General features: G+C 43.3%; 1 protein-coding gene across 20 annotated transcripts in view; it reads right to left on the bottom strand.

Annotated features, from left to right (window-relative positions):
- The window catches only part of LOC118401430 (polyamine-transporting ATPase 13A3-like), a 57,668-nt gene extending 57,241 nt beyond the window's left edge, over positions 1–427 (bottom strand). For 18 of the 20 annotated variants that reach the window (XR_008075560.1, XR_008075562.1, XR_008075569.1 and 15 more), the window contains exon 1: positions 172–379. The gene's annotated coding sequence lies outside the window, so the exon portion shown is untranslated. Of the gene's footprint in view, positions 1–171 lie in introns of all 20 variants that reach the window. The other 2 variants (XM_035798922.2, XM_035798923.2) reach the window with 2 other exon arrangements.
- Positions 428–13,634: the final 13,207 nt, after the last annotated feature.

Here is a 13,634-nt window from a genome sequence, read left to right as displayed (position 1 = left end):
GTTCTGAAAAAGAGCTGATGTGAATGTGATTGGTCAAAAGAACAATCAGTGGAAAAAATATCAGTAGTGACTGCCTGCCTGTTTAAACGCAGCTTTTTAGCTCGCTAGCAAGCAAGCAATCTCCAACACATGGGGTGATGTGGAGAGCTGAAATTAAATAAAGACACTTACCAGAACCACCTGGACTCTTTGACGATCACCTGAGAGTCATAGTAAGACGAGAGCAGCTGTTTTCAAAAAGAAAAACGTTGTTGCAGAGAAGTATAGCTAGCTAGCTGGCTATATATATTTTATATCGAATGTAGTCGCCTCACAATTAAATGTTGACAGCTCAGTGAAAGAACGAATGAGGCGTCGGATTAACTGCCTGAAACTTCCTCACTTACCAACAGGAAGTGAAGGCGTGAGGCACAGGATATGAGATCACGAAAGAACATACGCGGTTATAAACTCCGTGGTCAAATAGCGCACATATTTCTGCCTTATATTATCATCACAATATCTTCATTCACCTCGCTGGGGTCACATGTGTTGTATTTAAACATTACAATCTACATGTCATACATACTTGTACACCGGCATGCATACCCACAGCATGGAAGGGTGTTTTCCATTCATGATTCCATCTGGCTAGGTGTGTTCTTCTTGCATGAAATATTATTGTATAAAAAACATGGATTCATTCAAGACCAGACAATATAGATGAATTGCTTTAACACGGCAATTTCTTGTATTTTACTCTGGATGGCAGAACATTATGAGATCTATTGAAACTACCGAGAACAGTCTGTCATAGCATATTAGACCGGCTTTAATACATCCCACGTCTCTCTTCCCTCAGAGCGAGCGACCAATGACGTACTCACCAATCCTAAAGAAAAACAAGAAAGCCCATTCAGGACTGGTGCCTCAGATGTTCTAATCCTTACTCCCAGTCAGTTGTGCAAACAGAATTTCAACTATTTATATGGAAGGACAGTTTGTTTTATTTTTCCCCTGTCTCGGAAGGGAAAATAATCAACCTCAGGCCCTGGCACCTCACAGCCCAGAGGTTGGGCAATGCCAGCTCAGCATTCAGACTATATCAGAACACAAGGCACTGGCAGTGACTGGGCTTCAGGGCCTGCATGTACTCTGTATGTGTGCTATGCTGTCTCTATTTTCAGCATGTCAAAGGAGCTTGAGACAAATATGGTAATAAGCCTTTATAGATGTGCAATATAAAAGAAAATGTAATGAGGACAATGAAGTCAAGAGGTTTTAAATTAATGGCAAATTTCTACTGTTTATCAGCAATTGCTTGGCTAGCCCTCGTTCTTATCACAGACCAATGTCTTCAGCAGACATTTCACCAAAGGAAATGTAATGGGGTGGAGAAGAATGTGCTTCACAACTTTGCTCTAATCTATGTATTGTCCTATTATCAGAACCCAGGGAAGTCACTTGAATGCCCATCAGTTAAAACAAGTCTGTGACTCTGGCACTGTACTACCCAGCCCGCAGTTCGAGAAACGGGCCAGACAGGCAGGGGAGTGGGAGCTACTGGGAAGGACGGAGGAGCCCATTCCGTCTAGTCTGGCCCTTATCAGGTTTGCTGGGCCTTTTCCAGTTCAGCCCTGATAACCCGACCTTACTAGTAAAATACAGGAAGTGAACCCTTGACCTTGCGAGGCGGCCAGGGAGTGACACTGTTTTATAAAGGGAGGTCTACGGTGACACATCCCTAATGGGTCTTGTTAGTTAGTGCAGCCCATGCAAAAGCCAGGCTGATAAGTAGTTTGGGTGTCATCCGTATAATGAGCGGTGCAAACCCATAACAGGCAAGCTGTCTGCAAGGCCAACTGAGCATCTGAGGAGCCATAACGGCATTTGTATTCGACACACTGAGAAAGAGAATAACAAGACAGATACACAGCCATATAATGTGTATATGAGCCATTTAACCCAATCATTCAATATTTAATGAAACAACAAACTGCTGGATCAATGTCCAAATTGTTATGTAAACTCCACAGGACACTTATGATGGCAAACCAGTAACATATATGACACCCAATGAAAGCAGGAGACATGACAATAAAAACACAAAGTTTGATGACAGATACATTATTTGCACTTTTATTACCTTATATAGTCACAATACAAAACACAGATCTGACACAATGTGATATAATGAGGAACTATTACCAGGTCATTCACCAGTGTTTGAAATGATCATGCCACTCCAGTCACCACTCTGCTTGATATGCTCTTTATAGTCTGTCCAATGATGCCACAGATTCAGACAGTGGGTTTTGGGCTTCGGTTCTTTGGTCATTCTTGCAGGGGAAACTGCTACACTTTCTCATGCTCTTTTGGCATTTTTTCCACTGTGCATTTGCTTTTTCAAAATCCCACCGTTGTTTTGTTATAAGGCAGAGATACTGTTTATCTATTATGCATATTCACTATGAATAACGTGTTGTTTATGTCTACATCTTAATCACATGATTGTGTTCTTGTTCTCTATGGAAATATTCTACACTGCAATAAAACACAACAATGTTCATTCTTTCACTCCAACCTGCAAACTGTGATACTCAATGATGTCACATGTTCAACCAATCAACTCTTCAGTCATTGGAGAGCAGTGTACAAAATGTTGAGCCAAGCCCCTGACCAGCAAGCATCACACAGGAGACTGTAAACAGCTCCCAAAATATCAGAGCCAAGTGACGAATCCCCTATAGACTAGGCAACCATTTTGCTTGCTTCCGAGGCAGACTGGCCCTGCCTCAGTCTTTAATCAAAGACCTTTAACAGCAGAACAATCGGGCCACAATGCATATCTTGAACAATTCAACCCCTCCGCCTCACCCCTACCCCGCTAGAAAGAGCACTCAGCAGAAATGAGCTAGAAACACAATACAAAGCAAATTCCAAACAGCTTTCTTGTGGCTGGGGTTGTTTTTAGAGTATGAAGAAACAGAGCCAGTCCTGTGGTGAGATTATGCAGCTGGCAAATTGCAAAAGGCCTTATTTCCTCATGGGATTTCAATGCAAAAGCAATTAGTGAAATGCAAAACAACATAAATTATTTCAGTTAACTTCATGATTTATGCAAATTATTTTAATATCATTCAGTTGTAAAACAAAATACTTTAAATCCTTAGCCCATTTGTTCTCCAAATAAGATCAAACAACTTTACAGCTCTATGGCCTAAGTCTAGAGTTTAGTTTTATAAAATATAAAGGTACACTACCGTTCCAAAGTTCGGGGTCACTTACAGTTGAAGTCGGAAGTTTACATACACTTAGGTTTGACTCATTAAAACTCGTTTTTCAACCTCTCCACACATTTCTTGTTAACAAACTACAGTTTGGCAAGTCAGTTAAGACATCTACTTTGTGCACGACTGTCACGTCCTGGCCATAGAGAGGCTTTTATTCTCTATTTTGGTTAGGCCAGTGTGTGACTAGGGTGGGCATTCTAGTTTCTTTATTTCTATGTTTTCTATTTCTTAGTTTTTTGCCGAGTGTGATTCCCAATCAGAGGCAGCTGTTTATCGTTGTCTCTGATTGTGGATCACATATAATCTGTCACTCTCCTTTTGGTGTTTGTTGGGATCTTGTTTTTTGTTAGCTCTGTGAAGCCTGCAGTTCGTTATTCTTTTTGTTGTTGTTTGGTGTTCTGAGTAATTAAAGAATCATGAACACTTACAATGCTGCACCTTGGTCTCCTTCCGACGACAAACATTACCGAAAATCCCACCACAAACGGACCAAGCAGTGTGGTCAGGAGGACTGGACATGGGAGGACATCCTGGACGTGGGAGGTGATCCTGGCCGTAAGGGATCCTCTCCCATGGGAACAGGTGGAAGCAGCGAGGGAGTACTGTCACGCCCTGGCCATAGAGGCTTTTATTCTCTATTTTGGTTAGGCCAGGGTGTGACTAGGTTGGGCATTCTAGTTTCTTGATTTCTATGTTTTCTATTTCTTTGTTTTTTGCCTAGTGTGGTTCCCAATCAGAGGCAGATTATTTCACTTATATTCACTGTATTACAATTCCAGTGGGTCAGAAGTTTACATACACTAAGTTGACTGTGCCTTTATACAGCTAGGAAAATTACAGAAAATTATGTCATGGCTTTGGAAGCTTTTGATAGACTAATTGACATAATTTGAGTCAATTGGAGGTGTACCTGTGGATGTATTTCAAGGCCAACCTTCAAACTCTGTGCCTCTTTGCTTGATATCATGGGAAAATCAAAGGAAAACAGCCAAGACCTCAGAAAAGAAATGGTAGACCTCCAAAAGTATGGTTCATCCTTGGGAGCATTTTCCAAAGGCCTGAAGGTACCACGTTCATCTGTACAAACAATAGCACGCAAGTATAAACACCATGGGACCATGCATCCGTCATACCACTCAGGAAGGACACGCGCTTTGTCTCCTAGACATGAACGTACTTTGGCACGAAAAGTGGAAATCAATCCCAGAACAACAGTAAAGGACCTTGTGAAGATGCTGGAGGAAACAGGTACAAAAGTATCTATATCCACAGTAAAACAAGTCCTATATCGACATAACCTGAAAGGCCGCTCAGCAAGGAAGAAGCCAATGCTACAAAACCACCATAAAAAGCCAGACTACGGTTTGCAACTGCACATGGGGACAAAGATCGTACTTTTTGTCTGATGAAACCAAAATAGAACTGTTTGGCCAAAATGACCATCGTTATGTTTGGAGAAAAAGGGGAAGCTTGCAAGCCGAAGAACACCCTCCCAACCGTGAAGCATCGTGTTGTGGGGGTGCTTTGGTGCAGGAGGGACTGGTGCACTTCACAAAATAGATAACATCATGAGGAGAAAATTACGTGGCTATATAGAAGCAACATCTCAAGACATCAGTCAGGAAGTTAAAGCTTGGTTGCAAATGGGTCTTCCAAATGGACAATGACCCCAAGCATACTTCCAAAGTTGTGGCAAAATGGCTTAAGGGCAACAAAGCCCTGACCTCAATCATATAGAACATTTGTGGGCAGAACTGAAAAAGTGTGTGCGAGCAAGGAGGCCTACAACCTGGATCAGTTACACAAGCTCTGTCAGGAGGAATGAGCCAAAATTCACCAAACTTATTGTGGGAAGCTTGTGGAAGGCTACCCAAAACTTTTGACCCAAGTTAAACAATTTAAAGGCAATGCTACCAAATACTAATTGAGTGTATGTACATTTCTAACCTACTGGGAATGTGATGAAAGAAATAAAAGCTGAAATATTTAATTCACTCTACTATTATTCTGACATTACTCATTATTAAAATGAAGTGGTGATCCTAACTGACCTAAGACAGGGAATTTTTAATTGTGTTAAATGACAGGAATTGTGAAAAACTGAGTTTAAATGTATTTGGCTAAGTTGTATGTAAACTTCCGACATCTGTAAATGAAACTGTACATTTTCTTGTTTTTGAAATAAAATAACATGAAATTGATCAGAAATATGTCCTCCTGACAGAGATTATTTTTTACCCCCCTTTTCATGGTATCCAATTGTTAGTAGTTACTATCTTGTCTCATCGCTATAACTCCCATATGGCCTCGTCAAAAGCCATGCGTCCTCCAAAACACAACCCAACCAAGTAGCACTGCTTCTTAACACAGCGTGCATCCAACCCGGAAGCCAGCCGGATATCCACACAACTACCCCAGTTGTGTGTTGCCCCACAGACCTACAGGTTGGAGCCGGCTGCGACAGAGCCTGGGCGCGAACCCAGGGTCTCTGGTGGCACAGCTAGCACTGCGATGCAGTGCCCTAGACCACTGCGCCACCCAGGAGGCCCTACCAGTGTAGACAATGTTAATGTTGTAAATGACTATTGGAGCTGGAAACGGCAGATTTTTTATGGAATATCTACATAGGCGAACAGATGCCCATTATCAGGAAACATCACTCCTGTGTTCCAATGGCACATTGTGTTAGCTAATCTAGATTCATCATTTTAAAAGGCTAATTGATCATTAGAAAACCCTTTTGCAATTATGTTAGCACAGCTGAAAACTGTTGTTTTGATTAAAGAAGCAATAAAACTGGCCTTATTTAGACTAGTTGAGTATCTGGAGCATCAGCATTTGTGAGTTCGATTACAGGCTCAAAATGGCCAGAATAAATACGTTTCTACTGAAACTTGTCAGTAATTCTTGTTCTGAGAAATGAAGGCTATTCCATGCAATAAATTGCCAAGAAACTGAAGATCTCGTTCTACGCTGTGTACTACTCCCTTCACAGAACAGCGCAAACTGTCTCTAACCAGAATAGAGAGAGGAGTGAGGAGTGGCCCCATTGCACAACTGAGCAAGAGGACAAGTACATTAGAGTGTCTAGTTTGAGAAACAGACGCCTTACAAGTCCTCAGCTGGCAACTTCATTAAATAGTACCCGCAAAACATCAGTCTCAATGTCAACAGTGAAGAGGCGACTCCGGGATGATGGCCTTCTAGGCAGAGTTGCATAGAAAAAGCCCTATCTCAGACTAGTCAATAAAAAATAAAAGATTAAGATGGGCAAAAGAACACATACACTGGACAGAGGAAGATTGGAGAAAAGTGTTATGGACAGACTAATCTAAATTTGAGGTGTTCGGATCACAAAGAACGTCATTCGTGAGATGAAGAAAAAATGAAAAGATGCTGGAGGAGTGCTTGACGCCATCTGTCAAGCATTGTGGAGACAATGTGATGGTCTGGGGGTGCTTTGGTGTTGGTTAAGTGGGATATTTATACAGGTTAAAAGGGATAATGAAGAAGGAAGCCTATCACTCCATTTTGCAACACCATGCCATACCCTGTGGACAGCGTTTAATTGGAGACATTCTTCCTACAACAGGACAATGACCCACAGCACAGCTCCAAACTATGCAAGAACTATTTAGGGAAGAAGCAGTCAACTGGTATTCTGTCTATAATGAAGTGGCCAGCACAGTCACCGGATCTCAACCCTATTGAGCTGTTGTGGGAGCAGCTTGACCGTATGGTGCGTAAGAAGTGCCCATCAAGCCAATCCAACTTGTGGGAGGTGCTTCAGGAAGCATGGGGTGAAATCTCTTCAGATTACCTCAACAAATTGACAACTAGAATGCCAAAGGTCTGCAAGGCTGTAATTGCTGCAAATGGAAGATTCTTTGACGAAAGAAAAGTTTGCTGGACAATTATTATTTAAATTAAAAATCATTATTTATAACCTTGTCAACTTCTTGACTATATTTCCTCTTAATTTTGCAACTCATTTCATGTATATTTTCATGGAAAACAAGGACACTTCTAAGTGACCCTAAACTGTTGAATGGTGGTGTAGCTGTCACTGCAATAAGAATAGCACTTCTCAGACCTATAGGAACACATTTGGCAGGCTGCCAGCCCATCCCCATTTATAGATGATTTGTCAGTGTTAGTGATTGAAGATTATAAAATATGTGTAGTCGGAACTGAGCGGGAGTCGTTCCCCCGCCATATTACTAAGTAATTGGACGTCTGACCTTTGTCAGACCTTGGTAAATTCTAACCAGAGGGAAAGAATAACATTTGAAATGTTAAGTAATTGGATGAAAAAGACCTCAAATACTTGCATGCCACTGCTGACAAAATGACAACGACTCAATTCAAAGCCATGTTAACTACAATATGTTCTGAACCCCTGTTTGGGCCCTACTGCTCTTTGACACACTTAAACCAGGGGAGGTTCACATCATTAGCTTTTTCCTGTTTGGTGAAAATAAGTTCCAATTGTTTTCGCTCACACCATTTGCAATTGTTTCAGATTAAATGACGTCCTCCATGACTTTACTTTCAGAGAGCTCCATTATTCTAAAGATGTGAGGGACAAAAGGGTGCCAATAGAAAATGTATTTTCCAAGGCACTAAAGACATCGCACACAATCACCACCCTAACAATTCTAAACTCTTTTCCTAATTATGAGGTTGACAGGTTGCTTATGAGTCGTTCCACATGATTTCAATCCCTTTCTGACAGCACTCCTTTCATACATGTTTGCCCATGGTAGAAGTGATCAGAAAGTGACTTTTTTTGACCTGAATGAATGCCAAAACATTCACATGATCCAGGTGCTCAAAATGTATCCACTTTGCATACCATACCATTAGACATCCGTCTTCATCACTGAAAAATAGAAACGGTTGAGTTTGATATAATTTGAAATCTTTGTCAAACTAGGGTTGATTAAACTATTTCATACATTTTTTTAAAACAGATTTTTACCTTTAATGTCAATATCTAAAAACGCATACACTTTTTCTCATGTTCATAGCTTAGAACTTAGAACCTATTTTACATCAGAGGTGTTTGTTGTGCCCACCATCGGTTGACACTAAGCATGCTCTTGAATACAGGGTGGACGTCATGTTTTGGCTGATAAATGTACTAAAATGTGAGTACAATTCAACTTCAGCTTTCAAATGGTACCATAAAGATGGTTGAAGATTCACACATCAGAAAATGTTTAACAGGAAACCTTTTGAAATCATAGAAACATAGATACTAGAATAGACATTCCCATTAAAGTTGACATTCGACTGTGGGTGGACCAGCAGCCATATTTTTGGTTGTAATTGGAAGTAAAAATGTAAATTCAATTTTTTTTAAATGCCAATGGTGTACCAGCTAAATTGCAGTTGCCTCAAGTGATAAGTCCATTCTATGAATTATGTTTCCATAATTGAAATGACACCCTGTATTGAAAAGTATGCTGTGTCTGGCACAACACAAAGTCCCAGGGTCGGCTCCAGCATTTTGTGGATCCAAACGAGATATGGTTGTGGGACCCTCCCACCTCGTGGAAAAACATTTAAGGGCCCCCCTCTTGACATTTAAAATATATATAAACAGCTCTGGAAAAAATTAAGAGACCACTGCAAAATTGTCAGTTTCTCTGGTTTTACTATTTATAGGTATGTGCTTGGGTTAAATGAACATTTTTGTTTTATTCTATGAACTACTGACAGCATTTCTCCTAAATTCCAAATAAAAATAGTCATTTAGAGCATTTATTTGGAGAAAATGACAACTGGTCAAAATAACAAAAAAGCTGCAGTGTTGTCAGACCTCAAATAATGCAAAGAAAATAAGTTCATATTCATTTTTAAACAACACAATACTAATGTTTTAATTAACTTAGGAAGAGTTCAGAAATCAATATTTGGTGGAATAACCCTGATTTTCAATCGCAGATTTCATGTGTCTTGGCATGATCTCCACCAGTCTTTCACATTGATTTTGGGTGATTTTATTCTACTCTTGGCACAGAAATTCAAGCAGCTCCGCTTTGTTTGATGGCTTGTGACCATCCATCTTCCTCTTGATAACATTCCAGAGGTTTTCAATGGGGTTCAGGTCTGGAGATTGGGCTGGCCATGACAGGGTCTTGATCTGGTGGTCCTCCATCCACACCTTGCAGGCCATGGAAGAACTGGGACATTTTCAGCTCCCAGCAATTGTGTACAGATCCTTGCAACATGGGGCCGTGCATTATCATGGTATCTCTGTGCATTCAAATTGCCATAGATAAAATGCAATTGTGTTCATTGTCCATAGCTTATGCCTGCCCATACCATAACACCACTGCCAACATGGGGCAATCTGTTAACATCATTGACATCAGCAAACTGCTCGTCCACACAATGCCATACACAACGACTGCCTGGTACATTTGAAACCGGGATTCAGCCGTGAAGAGCACACTTCCCCAGCGTGCCAATGGCCATAATTTCCACACTGAAGTCAGTTATGACGTCTGTTACGCACACCTCTTGGAGGAGGGAACGCAACACCCTGCTACACTCAACTCCCCGTGGAGTGAAAGAGTTATGTGACTGTAGGTACGGGTAAGGATGACTGAGACAGAGAATTTTACCATTAACAGGGAATTTATTCCTTCACACGATCATTTTGAGAATAAGGGTCTGGATGGAACAAAAACAAAGAAAGTTAAAGTTAAAGAGCCCCCTCTCCTACTTTACCTACCCACCCACAACTTACCTAACTAGCACCACCTGGCGCACTAACCAAAATGCAGGGGATGGTCCGCCCAGGTCTTACTTAGTGTGCATAGACAGAGTACATACTACGGGTATATGTATGCCTGCAGGCCTAAGCACTCCCAAGATGCCTTCCCCCCTGGGAACAAAAACAGAATAATACAAACAATTTCAATAATCAAAACAGTCCTTTTGATGTAAACATACCTCCGCAGGACCGGCTACAAAATACTTTACAAAAACTGTCTGAGCAACAACCAACACAGAACATCTCTCTCTCTGTCTCTCTCTCTCTGACCACAATCAACTCTATGTTAAGGAGAGAGTATGTATGTATGTATCGCCTTCAAGCTCTGTCAGGTTGGTTGTTGATCAATGCCAGACAGCCATTTTCAAGTCTTGCCATAGCTTTTCAAGCCAATTTAAATCAAAACTATAACTAGGCCACTCAGGAACATTCAATGTCCTTTTGGTAAGCAATTCCAGTGTATATTTGACCTTGTGTTTTAGGTTATTGTCCTGATGGAAGGTGATTTTTCCTCCCAGTGTCTGTTGGAAAGCAGATTGAACCAGGTTTTGCTCTCGGATTTTGCCTGTGCTTAGATGTTTTCAGTTTATTTTCATCCTAAGAACTTCCTAGTCCTTGCCGATGACAAGGGACCTCACTGCTCGACTGAGGGACCTTACAGATAATTGTGTGTGAAGGGTGCAGAGATAATGTATTCATTCAAACAGCATGTTAAACACTATTATTGCACACAGAGTGAGTCCATGCAACTTATGTGACTTGTTAAGCAAATGTTTACCCCTGAACTTATTTAGGCTTGCCATAACAAAGGGGTTGATAACAAAGGGGTTAACAAAGGGGTTGAAGAACCAGCTCTGCTTGCAGATCCACCATCTTTGGTGGCGGCTCTGGTGCGGGCTGAAGAACCTGCTCATCCCGCAAATCCAGCCATGGACCCAGGCTGAACACTGTGCCGGGACTGGACCTAGATGGCGAGGAAGGCTCCTGCCATGGAGCGGGACTGGACGCCGTGTCTGGACTGGGCATTGGCGCAGAGGAGGGCTCCTGCCATGGAGCTGGACTGGACACCGTCCCTGGCCTGGACATCGGTGCAGAGGAAGACTCCTGCCATGGAGTGGGACTGGACACCGGCCCTGGCCTGGACATCGGTGCAGAGGAAGACTCCTGCCATGGAGCGGGACTGGACACCGGCCCTGGCCTGGACATCGGTGCAGAGGAAGGCTCCTGCCCTGGAGCTGGACTGGACGCCGTGATTGGACTAGACATCGGCGCAGAGGAAGGCTCCTGCCCTGGAGCTGAAGATTCTGGACCGTGGACTGTCGCAGGAGGTTCTGGACCGTGGACCGTTTCAGGAGGTTCCGGACTTGTGGACCGTCGTTGGAGTTTTCAGAACGTGAAACGTCGCCGGAAGCTCTGGGCTGTGAACCGTCGTCGGACGTCCTGGACTGTGAACCGTCGCCGGAAGCTCTGGACTGGGGACCGTCGCCGGAAGCTCTGGACTGGGGACTGTCGCCGGAAGCTCTGGACTGGGGACCGTCGCCGGAAGCTCTGGACTGGGGACCGTCGCCGGAAGCTCTGGACTGGGGACCGTCGCCGGAAGCTCTGGACTGGGGACCGTCGCAGGAAGCTCTGGACTGGGGACCGTCGCAGGAAGCTCTGGACTGGTGACCGTCGCCGGAAGCTCTGAACTGGGGAGGTGCACTGGAGGCCTAGTGCGTGGAGCTGGCACAGGATGTACCGAACTGGGGAGGCACACTGGAGGCCTGACGCGTGGAGCCAGCACAGGTGGTACTGGACTGGTGACACACACTTCAGGGCGAGTGCGTGGAGCCGGCACAGAACGTACCGGACTGGGGAGGCGCACTGTAGGCCTGGTGGATGGAGCCGGCACAGGTGGTACCGGACTGGTGACACGCACTTCAGGGCGAGTGCGTGGAGCAGGAACAGGACGTGCCAGACTGGGGAGGCGCACTAGAGGCCTGGTGCGTGGAGCTGGCACAGGATGTACTGAGCTGTGGAGGCGTACTGGAGACCTGGTGCGTATAGCCGGCATCAATAGTACCGGTTCGATGACACACCTCGCACGGCAAGTGCGAGGAGCTGGCACAGGACGTACTGGGCTGTGAAGGCGCACTGGAGACCTGGTGCGTATAGCTGGCACAGATGGTGCCGGGCTGAGAAGGAGCTTTTCAATGCGCCTGCGCTGCAGCATACTCCTTTCCTTTCCACAACCTCTCTCCGGAATCTCTCATTACCTTCTTCTATCGACTCCCACACAGGCTCTGGCTCACTCCCCGGTTCCGCCGACCACCCTATGCCTTTTGGGCTTTCTCTGTGGCCACGGTGTCATCACTGTCCTCCCTTCTCTCCTTGCGTCTTCCGCCAAGGAAGGCGATCTTGTCCTGCCAGGGTTTCCTCCCAAGTCCAGTATCCCTTCCCATCCAGAATCTCCTCCCAAGTCCATATTACACTCTCCTCCTGGGAACGCTGCTTGGTCCTGTTGTGGTGGGATATTCTGTCACGATCATTGGAAGCATACTCGGACCAACATGCAGCGTGATCTGGGTTCCACATCTTTTATTAGAAATAAGTGAACCACACAACAAACAATAAAGACTAAACGAAATGTGACGACAATGGAGTGCTAACATGCAACTACACGTAAACAATATCCCACAAAACACAGGTGGAAAAAATGCTACTTACATATGATCCCCAATTAGAGACAACCATTAACAGCTGCCTTTAATTGGGAATCATACAAAATCACCAACATAGAAAAACAAAACTAGAACCCCACATAGAAATAATAAACTAGACTAAACCCCCAGTCACGCCTTGACCTACTCCACCATAGAAAATAAGGGCTCTATGGTCAGGACGTAACAAGACCCCGACTGAGTTTGGGGCCGGGTGCACTAAGCTACCTGCTTATGTCGCTTATGCCTGGAATTTCAGATAAATCAGTGTCTAAGTTAAAACCTATGCGAAAATGAGACAAATCTGACTTTATACGTTTAGATAAACGAGTTTGATATAACAAAAATCAGCTTTATTTTTTTACCTTTAACGTTAAAAATTATTACATTGACCCCCCCATTTGTTTTGTACACTGCACCTACTCGCTGTTTATTATCCATGCATAGTCACTTCACCCCTACCTACATGTACAAATTACCTCTAACCTGTAACCCCGCACACTGACTCGGTACCGGTACCCCTTGTACATAGCCTCGTTATCGTTATGTTACTGTGTTACTTTTTATTATTTTTTACTTTAGTTTATTTGGTAAATATTTTCTTAACTCTTCTTGAACTGCACTGTTAAGGGTTTGTAAGTAAGTATTTCACGGTAAGGTCTACACTTGTTGTATTCGGTGCATGCGACAAATAAAGTTTGATTTGATTTTGAATTATATTTTTCAGTGATGAAGACACAGACGTCTAATGGTAGGTATGCAAAATACGTAAACTTTGAGCACCTCTGTCCAAAAGGTCACTTTTCTGAACACTCCTACCATGGCAAACATGTATGGAAGGTTTCGTTCAAATCAAAAGGGGTGCAGTCAGAAAGTGAT

The sequence above is a fragment of the Oncorhynchus keta genome, chromosome 22, assembly GCF_023373465.1.
Source record: "Oncorhynchus keta strain PuntledgeMale-10-30-2019 chromosome 22, Oket_V2, whole genome shotgun sequence".
NCBI lineage: Eukaryota > Metazoa > Chordata > Actinopteri > Salmoniformes > Salmonidae > Oncorhynchus > Oncorhynchus keta.
The sequence above is the reverse complement of the archived record's forward strand: the minus strand, read 5'-3'. Positions and strand labels throughout refer to the sequence as shown.